The 13,842-nt window shown below is 39.7% G+C and overlaps 1 protein-coding gene across 2 annotated transcripts in view; it reads left to right on the top strand.

The window, feature by feature from the left end:
* B4GALNT3 (beta-1,4-N-acetyl-galactosaminyltransferase 3) overlaps positions 1 to 13,842 on the top strand; it is a 173,258-nt gene that overhangs the window by 52,942 nt on the left and 106,474 nt on the right. The window lies entirely within an intron of this gene.

Below are 13,842 nucleotides of genomic sequence, written 5' to 3'. Positions count from 1 at the left end.
AGAAACAATTTGAACACTGTGAAACACAATCAGGATAACCCAGGATCTGGCAGCTTCTACACTGAGGGATCAAAGGGCTTGGAATAAGATATTCTGGAGGTCAAAGGAGCTGGGATTAAAACCAAGAATCACCTACCCAGCAAAACTGAGTACCAGTTTCAGGGGAAAATATGGTCATTCAATGGAATAGAGGACTTTCAAGCGTTCTTGATGAAAAAACCAGAGTTGAATAGAAAATTTGACATTCAGATATAAGAAGCAAGAGAAGCAAGAGGAGGTAAACAGGGAAAAGAAATCATAAGGAACTTATTAAAGTTGAACTACTTACATTCCTACATAGAAAAATGATAATTGTAACTTATGAAACTTTTCTCAGTATGAGAATAGTTGAAGGGAATAGAAATGTGCATATATATATGTATACATACATATATGTCTATAAAGGAGGGTATATGGGCGTATGAATACATATGTGAGTATGTGTATATATGTGTACAGGTGTACATAGACAGAGGCTACAGGACCAGTTGAATAGGAAGGGATGATATATAAAAGGTGAAATTAAACGGTGAGAGTGTAATATAAAGAGAGGAGATGGGGAGAGATAGAATGGAGTAAATTATCTCATATGGAAGAGGTGGGGGAAAGCTGTTATGAAGGAGGGTAAGAACAGGAAGGCAGAAGGGAACGAGTCAACCTTATTTTCAATGGATTTGTCTTAGGGAGGGAATGTCCAGGAGAATAGGGGGGAAGGGGACTAGAGGGGGGATGATGGAATGGAGGGCAGGCTCGGGGGGAGGGAAGTTGGAAGCACCCACTTTTGAAAAGGGACAGGATTGGGGCAGCTAGGTGGTGCATTGAATAGAGCACAGGCCCTAGAGTCAGGAGGACATAAGTTCAAATCTGGCCTCAGACACTTAACACAAAAAATAGCTTGGGCAAGTCACTTAACCCCAATTTCCCTCCAAAAAGAAAAAAAAAGGGGGGGACAGGATCAAAGTAGAGAATAGTACAAGTAGGGGGTGGGATGGGATAGAGGGAAATATAGTCAGTCTTTCACAATATATCCACTATGGAAATGTTTTGCATAGCTGTGCATGTACAACCTATACTGAATTGCTTATCTTCCTAATATGGGTGGGTGACAAGGGAGGTAGGGAAAGAATCTGGAATTCAAAGTTTTAAAATAACATGTTAAAATATATTATTATTAACATTATTATTACCATTATTTTACATGTAGCTGGGAAATAAGATATACAGGCACTGGAGCATGGAGGTCTACCATGCCCTACTAGAAAGTCAGAGGGGGGGATGGGGGAAGATCTAGGAGAGAACAGATTGAGAGAGGAGACATTCAGTGGGATTGCTGTTTTGGGGTGGTGGGTAGGGGAAAAATGGGGAGAAAATTTGTAACTCAAAATCTTGTGGAAATGAATGATGTAAACTAAAAATAAAAAAAAATAAACTACAAAAAAAGAAATCAGACATTTGCTTGGTCCTCCAGATGGTAATGGAGGCCAGGTAAGACTTACTTTGAAATTTTCTTCTTATCTGTTTCTATAATTTTGGAATGTGTAGTGTAGGCTACTGCATCACACTTAATTGTTTGAGCCACCCTTGGCACTTTCATGTCTAATGTTAAACATATTTTTAATATATTCCATAGAAAAAAGGCAGAAATGGAGAAATGCTGGGGTCCTTTCTCTATTAGTCTCTCACTTATCTGTCTCCCTACTCTGTCCCATTTTACTAAATCTACTCTACCACCCTTTGAAAACCAGGGGCAGCAATGTTCCACACACACTAAAAACTCTTCTAACTGTTCCTTCATAATAGCAAACCCCCTTTCTTTCACTACTTTCTTTGATATTTGAAGATATTGTTCCTGATCTTTGAACTGTACTCTACACATTTGACCCAGGGTGATAGAAAGTTTTGAAATTCCTGTATCATGGGGTGGCCAGGTAGCACAGCAAGTAAGAGCACCGGCCCCAGTGTTGGGATGACCTGGGGATCGAATCCAGGCTCAGAAACTTAGCACTCACCCAGAAACACCTGGCCATGTAACCTTGAGCAAGTTATTTAACCCCAATTGCTTAGGGGCAGCCAGGTGGCTCATCGAGTAAGAGCACTTGGGCCCCAGTGTCGGGATGACCTGGGGATCAAATCCAGGCTCTGATACTTAGCACCACACCCAGAAATAACTGGCCGTGCAACCTTGAGCAAGTTACTTAACCCCAATTGCTTAAAAAAAAAATAAGAAGAAATTCCTGTATCAGCCTGGTAAAACAAAATGACTAAAAAAGGTTAAGTGAAAAAAGTTCCCTTACCTTATATACTTGTGACTTGTGGAGCTCCAGTGAGTGACAGCATGAAATGCGAGCAGAGATGTGAGATGAACTGGGCCAGGTGAGTAGTTCAGGATAGAACTCCATTTATTGATACTCTCAACAATATTTTTATGGAGCAAAGAGACAAAGAAGGTAACTATCAGTCACTATATTCCCATAATGTCAGGCAGACCTTGAAGGCTATCATATCCTTTCTTTATCTAGTGTTCCCATACAGAATGAGCAAGAATTCAGGCCACTCTGTTCTTTGCACATCATGGAGAGTGGTGAGCCAACATCTTCTTGGCCTGGGAGCAGCTGCTAGGAGCTGGCTGCTTCTACCTGCCTAACTTAGAGTTGGCCCTCAACAGTATTTTAATATGTTTATAGATCTCATATAGGCAACTAGGTAGAGAAACATTGGCCTGGAGTCAAGAATACTCAAGTTCATATTTGACCTCAGAAATTCCTAACTGTGTGACCCTGTTTGACTTCTGTTTGCATCATTTTCCTCATCTGTAAAGTGGGGATTAATAATTAATCACCCACTTTTCAGAGTTGTTGTGAGGACCAAATAAGATAATAGTTACAACATTTTTAGCATAGTACCCGGCATATAGTAAACACAATATAAATGTTATTTATTATTTTCCCAGACGCTTCCATCTCTTCAAGTACATGTCTTTGAATTGCACTACACAGAAGCATAACATTTCAGAGCTAGGTTATCTAAGGTTATCTAGTTCAGTCAATTCATTTTATAAATGAGGGGAAAGGTTCAGAGAAGTGGCAGGTTTGACTAACATCATACAACTAGTTGGTGATAAAGTGAGGCCTAGAGAATGTCTATTGCCTCCTACTCTAGTACTACATCTAACTGTCCAGAGCCATAGTTCAGAACCTACTTTCATTTCTTTTTATTCCTTTCTTCCTGATCTATCCTCTGAAGGTAGAATTTGCTTTACTCATGACTAATTCTTCCCTGAATCTATCTTCTTTCTAATCTCCACTCCCCACAATTCCCAGTTGTTGGGTTTAATTTATTTCTAAACCAAATTCTTTGTAAATGAGCGTTCAGCAATTCTTTGTCTGGTTCAGATGTAGCCCTATTTCCTATATCTTCTTCTATCTATGAAAGTCTTAAGCTCTCTGATTATAAGAGATAATAAGTACTGTCCCCATCCACTCTCTTTCTTCTATAGTATATTCCTTTCCCCTTACATTTTTTCTCTAAGAGGATAAAAACATAACTAAGCCTATGTCTTATATACTCTCTTATATACTCTCTTTAAGATGCTTGGAGACATTACAGCTCTGTGGGGACTCATTTTTTTTTCCTTCTCTTAGAATATAAAAACCTTCTCATTATATAATCCCCTCCAATTCCTCAAATTGGAAACCTTGTCTTGACTCATTTTTTTTTTTAAATTTTAAAATATCTGTCTAGTTCTAATCCTTTCATCAGGAATGCTTGAAAATCATATTTTATTTAAGGTTCATTTTCTTCATACAGGATTATATTCAGTTTTGATGAATGAGTTATTCTTGATTTATAAGCCTTTATCTTTTGCCTTTTGGAAAAGTGCATTCCAAACTTTTCTTTCCTTTATGATGCTAGATACCAGGTCTTACATGGTCTTGACTGTGATTTTTTGGTATATGGTTCACAGGACTTGAACTCTTTCTGGCTGCTAGTAGTATTTTTTTCTCTGATATAGAAACTCTGGATTTTGGTTATGGCAATTTTGGGAGTTTTAAATTTGGGGTTTCTTTCAGGAAGTGACTAGTGGATTCTTTCTATCTTCACTTTGCCCTCTGATTCTAGTTTTGGGTAGTTTTCATGATTTCTTGAAATAAATTATCTAGCTTTTTTTTTTGGTTGAAGTTTTCAGGTAGTCTGATAACTCTTTGATTCTCCCTCTTTTAGCCAGTTTGCTAGGTCAATTTTATTGATCTGAGATATTTACATTTTATTCTATTCCTTTTTTCTTTTGATTTTGTTTTTTCTAGTTACCACATGGAGTCTTTGATTTCTATCTGTTTGGTCCAATTTAATTTTTAGGGAATCTGTTACTTAAGTAAGCTTTAAATTTTCTCTTTAAAATTTCCTCAAAATTTCATTCTTTCCTCCAAAGTTCTCACTTCAATTATAATGTCATCTTAAAAACTCATTCCACTTCTTCCAGGAATTCTAGTAAGGCTTGTGGCAATGCTACATTTTTGTTTGAGGTCTTGCTTGTAGTTGGGGAATTGGCTTATGGAATTGTGTCTCAGGCATTCCTGACTTCATAATATTTCTTTAGCATTGGTGTTTTTTTCTTTTGTGTACTCATTTTCCAGCCTTACTTTCTGTATTGGGATTTAATGTCAGGGCCAGACTCAGTGCATGTCTAGAAAGGATAGTGGGACTCTTTTTTGTCCTGATCTGTTTTGTCTTTGGTCCTGATGTTTTCTTCCCAGTAGTGAGCACTGTGTTCTTCAAGAACCTCAGAAGTGACCCAAGCCAACAAGCTGTGCCAGGAAGCTTGATCTTGATTGACTTGATTGGCCCTACCAATCTAAGTCTTATTGGTTCCCAATTCCACTTGCCACAGGCTGGGGCCAGAACCATCAAACTGTAGACTCCAGGTGTCCCTGCTCCCATCCCTGGCTCCTTCCTGCTTTATGCTTTAGAAGACTTCCCGGTGCTTCATTCAGAGTCTAGACTTTTCTGGCTGTTTTATTTCCTGAATGCCTGCAGACTTTTGGCTGTCTCTTTATGTGGCCCTGAGCTGGAAAAATGTATTTAGTTTAGTTTATCCTTGGATTTCTTGGTGCTTTAGCTAATGGCTAAAGTCTTCCAGACTACTTCATGGTTTTGGCAGGCATCCTTTTGGAGGACAGCCTCTGCACACTGGGTAGTGACTACTGAATAAGAACCCTGCCCTTCCCCTCTTTTCACTTTGGATGGGACAGAGTGAACAGACTGAGCAGTTATAGATAAGTTGTGACAGATCACACACATTATATTATTTCCCCTTCACAAATTCATGCCTCTTCTGAACTCCCCTATTCCTGTCTTACTGTTGAAGGCATCAACATCCTTTGCTCACCCAGGCTCAAAACCTTGATGTCGTCTTCAAATCCTCACTCATCCTCACTACTCATATCTAATTCGTTGTCAAATCTTGACATTTCTGTCTCCACATCTCTAAATCTTACCTCCTCTCTACTTACTTAGTCACTATTGTAGTTCATACTCTCATACCCTCTTACCTGGACTATCTGCTATAGCCTCTAAGTTGCTCTCCTTGCCTTGGATTTCTCCCAACTCTATTCTATCTTCTATGCAGCTGCCGAACATAGTTTCCTAAAGCACAGGTATGTCACTTCCATACTCAATAAACTCCAGTTTCTCTGGCACAGTGGATTGAGTGCTGGATTTGGAGTGAGGAAGTTCTGAGTTCAAATTTGATCTCAAACACTAACTAGCTGTGTGATCCAGGGCAAATCACTTAAATTCAGTTTGCCTTGGTCTTTTCTCAATGGTAAAATGAGGTTGATAATAATGGCAATTACCTGCAAGATGATTGTGAGAATCAAATGAGATCATATTTATAAAGGATTATCATAGTACTAGCACACAGAAGGTATTTAATAAAATGATTATTCTTTCCCTTTCTTCCATTCCTCTCCCTCTAGGACCAAATATTTTTCATCCTCTTTTAATTTCAATTTTTGTAAGTTTCATAATATACATAATAATTAGTTCAAGAACAAGTATATATCAGAGGTACATGTTCAAAATTTTTTTTTACTGATAGAGATGCACTGTCAAAAAGTTAGGGACCACCATCACATACATTTATTTGAAAAACATTTACAAAATACCAACTATGTGCAAAGCACTATCCTGGGTACTAGTGATATAAAGTTAAATTATTTGCTGTTTTTGGCTTCAAGGAATTTACAATGTAGTAAGAGGAGGTAAGAAAAACACAGATAATGCATTGTGTAAACCATAAGTTGTTTTTGTTGTTGAGTCATTTTCAGTTGTGTTGGACTCTTTGTGACCCCATTTAAGGTTTTCTTGGCAAAGATGCTGGAGTGGTTTCCCATTTCCTTTTCCAGCTCATTTTACAGATGAGGAAACTAAGGCACAGGATTAAGTGACTTGCCCGGGGTTAAATGACATAGCCTCCTTTAGAGGCCAGATTTGAAATCAGGAAGTTGAATTTTCCTGATTCCAGGCCTGGCAGTCTATCTACTTCTATGCATAAAGTATAAAACACTATGTAAATGTCAGATAATGATACAATGAAAATAGTCATAACTTGCATTCATATATATTTATTTATACATTAATATATAAATCATATAAAGCTATATGAAAATTTACCAAGCTTCCCCTCTCCCTCAAACCTGTGAGTAAAAAATGCTATGCAGGGGTGGCTAGGTGGCACAGTGAGTAGAGCACCAGCCCTGGGATCAGGAGGACCTGAGTTAAAATCCAGCCTCAGACACTTAACACAAAAGCTACCCGTGTGACCTTGGGCAAGTCACTTAACCCCAATTGCTCTCCAAAAAGCAAAAAAAAAATGCTATGGAATCAGATGAGAAAGTCACCATTTCCAGCTCAGTGAAGGCTTGATGGAGGAGGCAGTATTTCAGGTAGATCATTAAGGATGAGGAGAACATAGGTGGGTACCACTGGGCAGTGAAAAGAACCCTGATTCTGGAATCTAGAGTAGCTAGTTGGTTTCTGATGCTTATTCTTTGTGACCTTGAGCAGGTCACTTAACTTCTATGGGCTCCATATTGTCATATGCATAATGAGGAGGTTGGAGTAGATGGCCTATTAGACCTCTTTCAGTTCTAGATCTATTAATGTCAATCAACAGCCAGAGATGGGGCTGGACTTTATCCATTAGATAAAGCATAAAATTCCCCGCCTGAAAGGACCTACTCACATTGTTTCTTAACACTCATCCCAAAAGAGATTGTACCCATTCTATCGACTATAAGCTCTTGGGCTCTGTTCAAGAGGCTAGAGAGAGGAATTGGAGATGCTTTCAACCCAGAGATCACCTTATTCCCTTAGCGTTTTCAGAGCCACTCGTGTGACAGCACGCAGGGACAGCACTGCCATGATCTACATGTTTTAAGAAACAGAAAACTAGTACCTTTTCCACAAAGTCCTATTCCTGTGGAACCCAGAGCCCTTGTCCTGAGTGGTGGGAACTCTAGTCAGGAGGTTGTATCTGGCTCTTCTATTCTGAATTCAACCACAGTGGGTAGTGAATTCCTACAAAGTTTATTCTTTTTTTCTTTTTGGTCTTTTTGAAGGGGGGAGGGCAGGGCAATTGGGGTTAAGTGACTTGCCCAAGGTCACATAGCTAATAAGTGTATCAAGAGTCTGAGGCTGGATTTGAACTCAGGTCCTCCTGACTCCAGGGCTGGTGCTCTATTCACTGCACCACCTAGCTGCCCCAAATTCCTACAAAGTTAAAAAGAAACCCCACCCTCCAACTCTTCTCCTTCAAGCATGGCACAGCAGTATCAGAGAAGTAGGACAGAATGACTTCAGAGGGCTTTCAATTCAAACTCCTTATTTTATAGAGGCCCAGGAAGGCTAGTGACCCTGCCAATGTCACATAGGTGACCCAGAGAGGTTGAATTTGAACGTCAGTCCTCTGACTTCACAACCACTACTTTGTTTCCCATTCTGAATTAGGTCTTTGGATAGCAGTTAGGTTTAGAACTACACTGAGGGTCGGGTATCTTCTCACACTGGGAACTACCTTGGGAAGAAAGGGACCAAGTCGGGGAGTTTTTGAGGGGGAAAGAGGTAGATGTGGGTGTGTTTGAGATGAGCTCTATGATTGGCTATATTTTCCTACTCTTCTGATAAGTTGATCATACACCCTGTGGAGTTAGACCTCACCTTCCACTTTGGATAGCATTAGTCTATGACACTGAACAAAAGATTATTTGCTTATTTGAGGGGAGGAATCTTTTTTATTATTTATCCTTCTGTCTTCTTCTTTCTCCAGAACAATGCTGTATGTAGTAGCCATTCAATAAATGTCAAATGAATTGATTTGAGCTGGAGTTTGAATTGACACTGAAGTCCTTGGATATTAGACCCACAGGATTGAAAGAGAAAATGTGAAAAGTCATTTGCAGCATTAGGTTATTTCCAATTTGCAAATTGTGAAGCCAGGGGATGTCTGCTTTTTTCTTAAAGCTTTTAATCCACCCTCTTCCCAATTCAAAGTATCCCTCAGCTTTGTTCCAGACCTTAAAGTGTCTTCTCCATATACCCTACACACCAAATTTCTCAGTCTGTCACCACCCCATACACACATACTTTCAACACTCTTCTTCTCCCTTATACCACAATTGCCAAATAATAGACAGGTCTCCATATTACCCTTCTAGTGTTACATTCCACCCAATCCCCAAGTCCTTCTGCTTTCTCTTGGACCCATTAATAGCTTCCTTGTGCCCCACAGCCCCTCCATAGGGAGATTACTTTTCACTCCTATCTGATCAGCTGAGTCTGACTAAGTATGATGAAAACAACCTTTGTGTTCTTTGCTGATGAGAAGTAGTTTTGAAAAAGATACTTGCACTAAATGCAAGCTATTATTATTATTTACACAACTCATCCCCAATACCATTTGTACCTCTGCTTGGTTCTCTCTTTATTCCTCTGACTCCTCACCTAAAACCAAGGCTGAAGGCCAGGAAGCTATTTCAAGACTGGGCTAGAGAAATGTTGGAGAGACTCTGAAAAAACTTTAATCATCATAACCTTCCTTGTTATGTACTTCTATGATGTAATTACTTTTACGGTCTGGCTTTTAATCTGCCCACTGGTTTTTCTTTTCTCTCTTGTTTGTTTTAATTAAAGTATATGCTCCAGGAAGGCAGTCTATTTTTGGGGGGGGGGGAGGAGGGGTGGGTTAGATTTTCATAAAAAATCCTTTACTTTTTAATTTTTATATTATCAGTTTCCTCTAGTATCCTTCCATTTCCCCCACCTTCCTAGAGACCAATGTCAGAAAAAAAGAGAAAGAGAAAAAAAATTAGGAAATTTATTAATACATTAAAAGTCTTAAATATAGGTAATGAACTATGCCCCAGAATGCCCCTTCAAAGGATTGGGGTGTGGTTTTCTTTTCATATTTGTCCTTTGGGGCTGTGCTTATTCTTTGTAATTTTATAACATTCACTTTTGATTGTTTTGTTGTTCATTTACATTGCTGTATATATATCATATATACAAGTCATCATATATATTGTTTCCTTGGGAGGGCAGTATTTGTAATACCTTTATCACACTATTGAACCAAGGGTATCTGAGGATGGAGTGGGCTGACAGAGGCACCAGGAAGAACAAGGTAGGGGCAGCTAGGTGGCACAGTGAATAGAGCACTGGCCCTGGACTCAGGAGGAGCTGAGTTCAAATTCAGCCTCAAATGCTTGACACTTACTAGCTGTGTGACCTTGGTCAAGTCACTTAACCCCAATTGTCTTGCCTTGCCCCTTGGGGGAAAAATAACAGGGTACAGAAGACTTCTAGGAAAGAGAAGAGAAGTTGATACAGAGGGTGGAGTCAGCTGGCAGAGTGTCTGAAAAATCAAGACTCAAGAGTTTATATTTAATATTCTTTCAAGAAATTCAGTGCACTTTAATTCACCAAAAATTTATTAAGTACCTACTCTATGCAAAGCACCGTGTTTGAATGCAGGAGCTATATGTACCCCTGGATCTAGCACATTGCTTTTCATATAACATTTACATGTAGTAAATGTTTTTCCAGTGAATGTTAAATGAATGATTGTCTTTATCAGTGGTTTCAAGTCTTTTTGATTCCTATCAGTAAAACAAAAAATGGTGACGAGGTATTTGTGACAGATAGGTGCCCCTTAACTTTGTGAGATGATGTTTTCTTTTTTCATAAAAGGAAAAACTGATAGCTTGACAAAGGAATTCCACAGTTAACAGGAACAAATTGGAAAGCATCAGTTATGTTTAGGCTGGTCTGCATAGAGGAAAAAATCTGGATATAAGCCCCTTTAGGACAGGAACTATTTCTGTTTGTATATAATAGACACTTAGTAAACATCTATAGATTCATTAATTAATTGATGAGAAGTTTAGGTTTAGATAACCTCTACCCAGAAGAGGAGGCAGATTCTCATAATTTAAGTGCTTTCTGTGTTCCCAGAACTATGACAGGTACTGAGACTGCAGATCAGTGAGAACCAAGCTGCCTTAACCCAGTCTCTTGGGATATTACAGGTATTATTCACCACCTGGGCAGAATTTGTGTCTCCTATGTGTCTAAGTCTTAGGGTAGAGGCCAAGGGGAGAAAGAGGACAAACATCCTGTTCGGCTTCAATATAAGCCAGACACCCAGTGCTGGGATTGAATTTCTTCCCTAGAAAGGGGAGAACCAGTTTCACAGACTAGCTTGTTAATCCAGCTCCTCTCTCTCTTCCCCCCTACCCCTGCCGCCTTCTCAGTTGCATGAACACAGTTGGCTGGCCTTTACAAGCCACCTGTTTGCAGGGTTTCCTGTAGCACTATGTTGGAGCCCCTTGAGTCACCAATCCTGCCTTGATCTCTAGCCCATTGCAGATGTCATTTCATTCCCTTCCTCCCCCCTTCTTCCCCCAGCCACTGAACTCAATGTCCTGTAATTATACCCTCTGAGGCCTTTGGAGATTGAATGTGAAATCACAGTCCTGAGATTTCTGCTTCCAGTCCCTTTTAGAGCTCCAAACAGCTAGAAAAGGGGAATGATGGGTAGAGATAATTCTATGTTGTGAGAGAATATCAGATACAGAGATAAAGGGAGAGATGATTCTATGAAAATAGACAAGGAAGGGGAGTGTGATACAAACATGGATATATACCATAGGTATTATTCCCCCATTATACAGATGAGCAAACTGACTTTTTTAAGTCACTGGCCCAAGACACACAGAGGTGAGACTGACACCAAGGTGTCCTAACTCCTAATGTAGTTCTCTTTCCACTATTCTCTAATGCTTCCTCATGATCCTTAGAAGAACTTTAATAAAAATCTGTTGATTGATGGGAACAGAAAAAAAAATGGGGATGGAGTAGAACCATCATGGTGTCCCTTTGTTAATAATGTCCATTGAATTCACTATGCATGATGCTATTTTCAATCCCTTTGCTACTTCTTTAATAGTAAACCTGCTGCCCTCTCCTGCTAACTTTCTTTCACCTTATTTGGGACAGCATGGTGTAGTGAATGAAGTACTGCTTTGGAATGAGGTTGTTCTCTTGGGTTCCCTGGGTCACTTCCTCTCTGAAGCACAACTCCTGATGGCAAGGGTAACTCTCTCACAGAGCTCCTATAGTCTCATGTCTTGATGGACAGGGTTTTCTCTCTGCTGTGTGCAGTGTCTTCTACTAGGGCAAGTAGCTTTACTGCAGAATGGTGGTAGAGAGGAGAGAATAATCCTCTTCTCCTTTCTTCTATCCCTCCACATCCTCTACCCCATTCTTTCTCAAGAGCTGGGCTCTTCTTCAATGGCCAGCCTTCTTGACTATTGGAGTTCACATTTCTCAAAGCAGTGCCCACATTTAAGCTCCAGAGAGTATACCTTATTTTTTAAAGGTATGGCAGCTTAAAGGTATGCCACCAAAGCATGGCAAATACTTCAGCTAGCCAGCTTTGAATTCCATAAAATCTGACTAAGAAACATCTTCATACTTTTTTTTTTTTTGAGCAATCGGGGTTAAGTAACTTGCTCAAGGTTACACGGTCAGTTATTTCTGGGTGTGGTGCTAAGTATCTGAGGCCGGATTTGATCCCCAGGTCATCCCGACACTGGGGCCGGTGCTCTTACTTGCTGAGCCACCTGGCCGCCCCCATCTTCATACTTTTTAAAGGGCTAACAGAGTATATATCCTTCTCTGAAGACCTCTAGGACTCCTTGACATAGTAGTGTTAAGAATTTCTGCACCCACAGCATTCCAAAAGGATACAGCGACACTGGACTTTTGATTCTAATTGTCTTGTAGAATAGAGACTTTGTAAGAAAGATTGCTTGACCTGATCTTAGCACAACTGAATTTTTTCTACTAAAAATGATAACCCACATTTGTACCACTCTTTTAGGTTTCCTCACAACAATTCTGTGAGGATTACTATCGGCATTTGAAAACTGAAGAAACTGAAATTCAGAGAGGGCAAAGGAAATATTGGAGCTGAATATACAATCCAGTTCCAATCCTGGCACTCTATTTCACATTATTATCAAATAAGATTACATTTCTGTGACCCATTCCTTCAATGATTTTGTTAGTTGTACTAGGAGAAAATAACTTGATCAGGGATGTTATATAAGTAAATATGAAATCATATAAGGAAGAAGAGAACAAGGAGTATCAGGAAAGGCTTCCTATAGGAAGTGGCACCAGAACTGAACTTTGAGGGAAGTTCGTGATCCTAAAAGATGGTTACTAAGGAGAAATCATACTCTAGGGAGATGGAATGCCATGTGCAGAGAGCAGCAATTTGTTTGGAGTGGAGAGTATGTGAAGAAAAATGAAGAAGACTGGAAAAGAAGGTGGATGATAGCTTTGTAGAGGACTTTAAATGTCAGGCTGAGGAATTGTATTTTATTCTAGATGCTACAGGGAGCCACTGAAGGTCTTTGAGCAGGGGAGTAACTTGACCTAAGTTTTAGGAATATTAATTTGGCACTTGCCTAGAGATAGGTTGGAGGAAGGAGAAAGTGGGGAAAGGTAAATATGCAGTTAAGGGGCAGTAATCCTGGGGAGATGTTATAAATATGAACTAGGTGTTGGCTCTCTGTGGAAAGAAAGGAGACAAATGCAAGAAATATGGAGATGGGATTGACAAAGCTTGGCAACTATTTTTATATAGGCGGACAGGGAAAGGGACATCCATAAAATAATTTTCAAGGTCTATTTTAGCACGAATATTATTTGAGTTTGTGGAATGAGTTGAACCATGAGTCTTAAGAATTATAGCCCTTTCTACTGCTTCTCATTCCCTATTCTCAATTTCTGACCACACATGCCCTCATTACAACTTTATTTTCTTCTTCCTGTGGGTTCTTGCAGGGTCTAATTGAGTCATTGGTTAAGGGAGTGTTGGACGTGACTTGTGAAGTAAGACTAAACTCTGAAACATATACCATTTTAAACTAAGGAAATTGGAATTCCCAAAGCATGTCACAAGGCACAGATAGAAAAAGTGGGGTTAGCCTATTCAACAACCAGTCAAAGTTAACAGATAAAGGGAAATCCTATATTGTAAAACTCAGGGAAACCAGATGTCCAGCTTTACCCAGAAGCTCTCCCCTCCCTCCTGCCATGGATAGCAAATTGGGGGAAGGCAGTGCTCTTCTTCCCTCCTTCCCTTCTCTTTACTCCTACATCCAAAGATGGGGGACCTTCCACACCTTGGATACTGCCATTCTTGACTTTGTGAAGGGCAAAGGGAATAACAGAAAG

The sequence above is a fragment of the Petaurus breviceps genome, unplaced genomic scaffold (genome assembly GCF_028583685.1).
Source record: "Petaurus breviceps papuanus isolate PSGF00001 unplaced genomic scaffold, PetGlider_PUasm1.0 216, whole genome shotgun sequence".
In the NCBI taxonomy this organism is placed as follows: Eukaryota; Metazoa; Chordata; class Mammalia; order Diprotodontia; family Petauridae; genus Petaurus; species Petaurus breviceps.
Note: the sequence above shows the minus strand (reverse complement) of the source record. Positions and strands in the feature narration are given on the sequence as shown.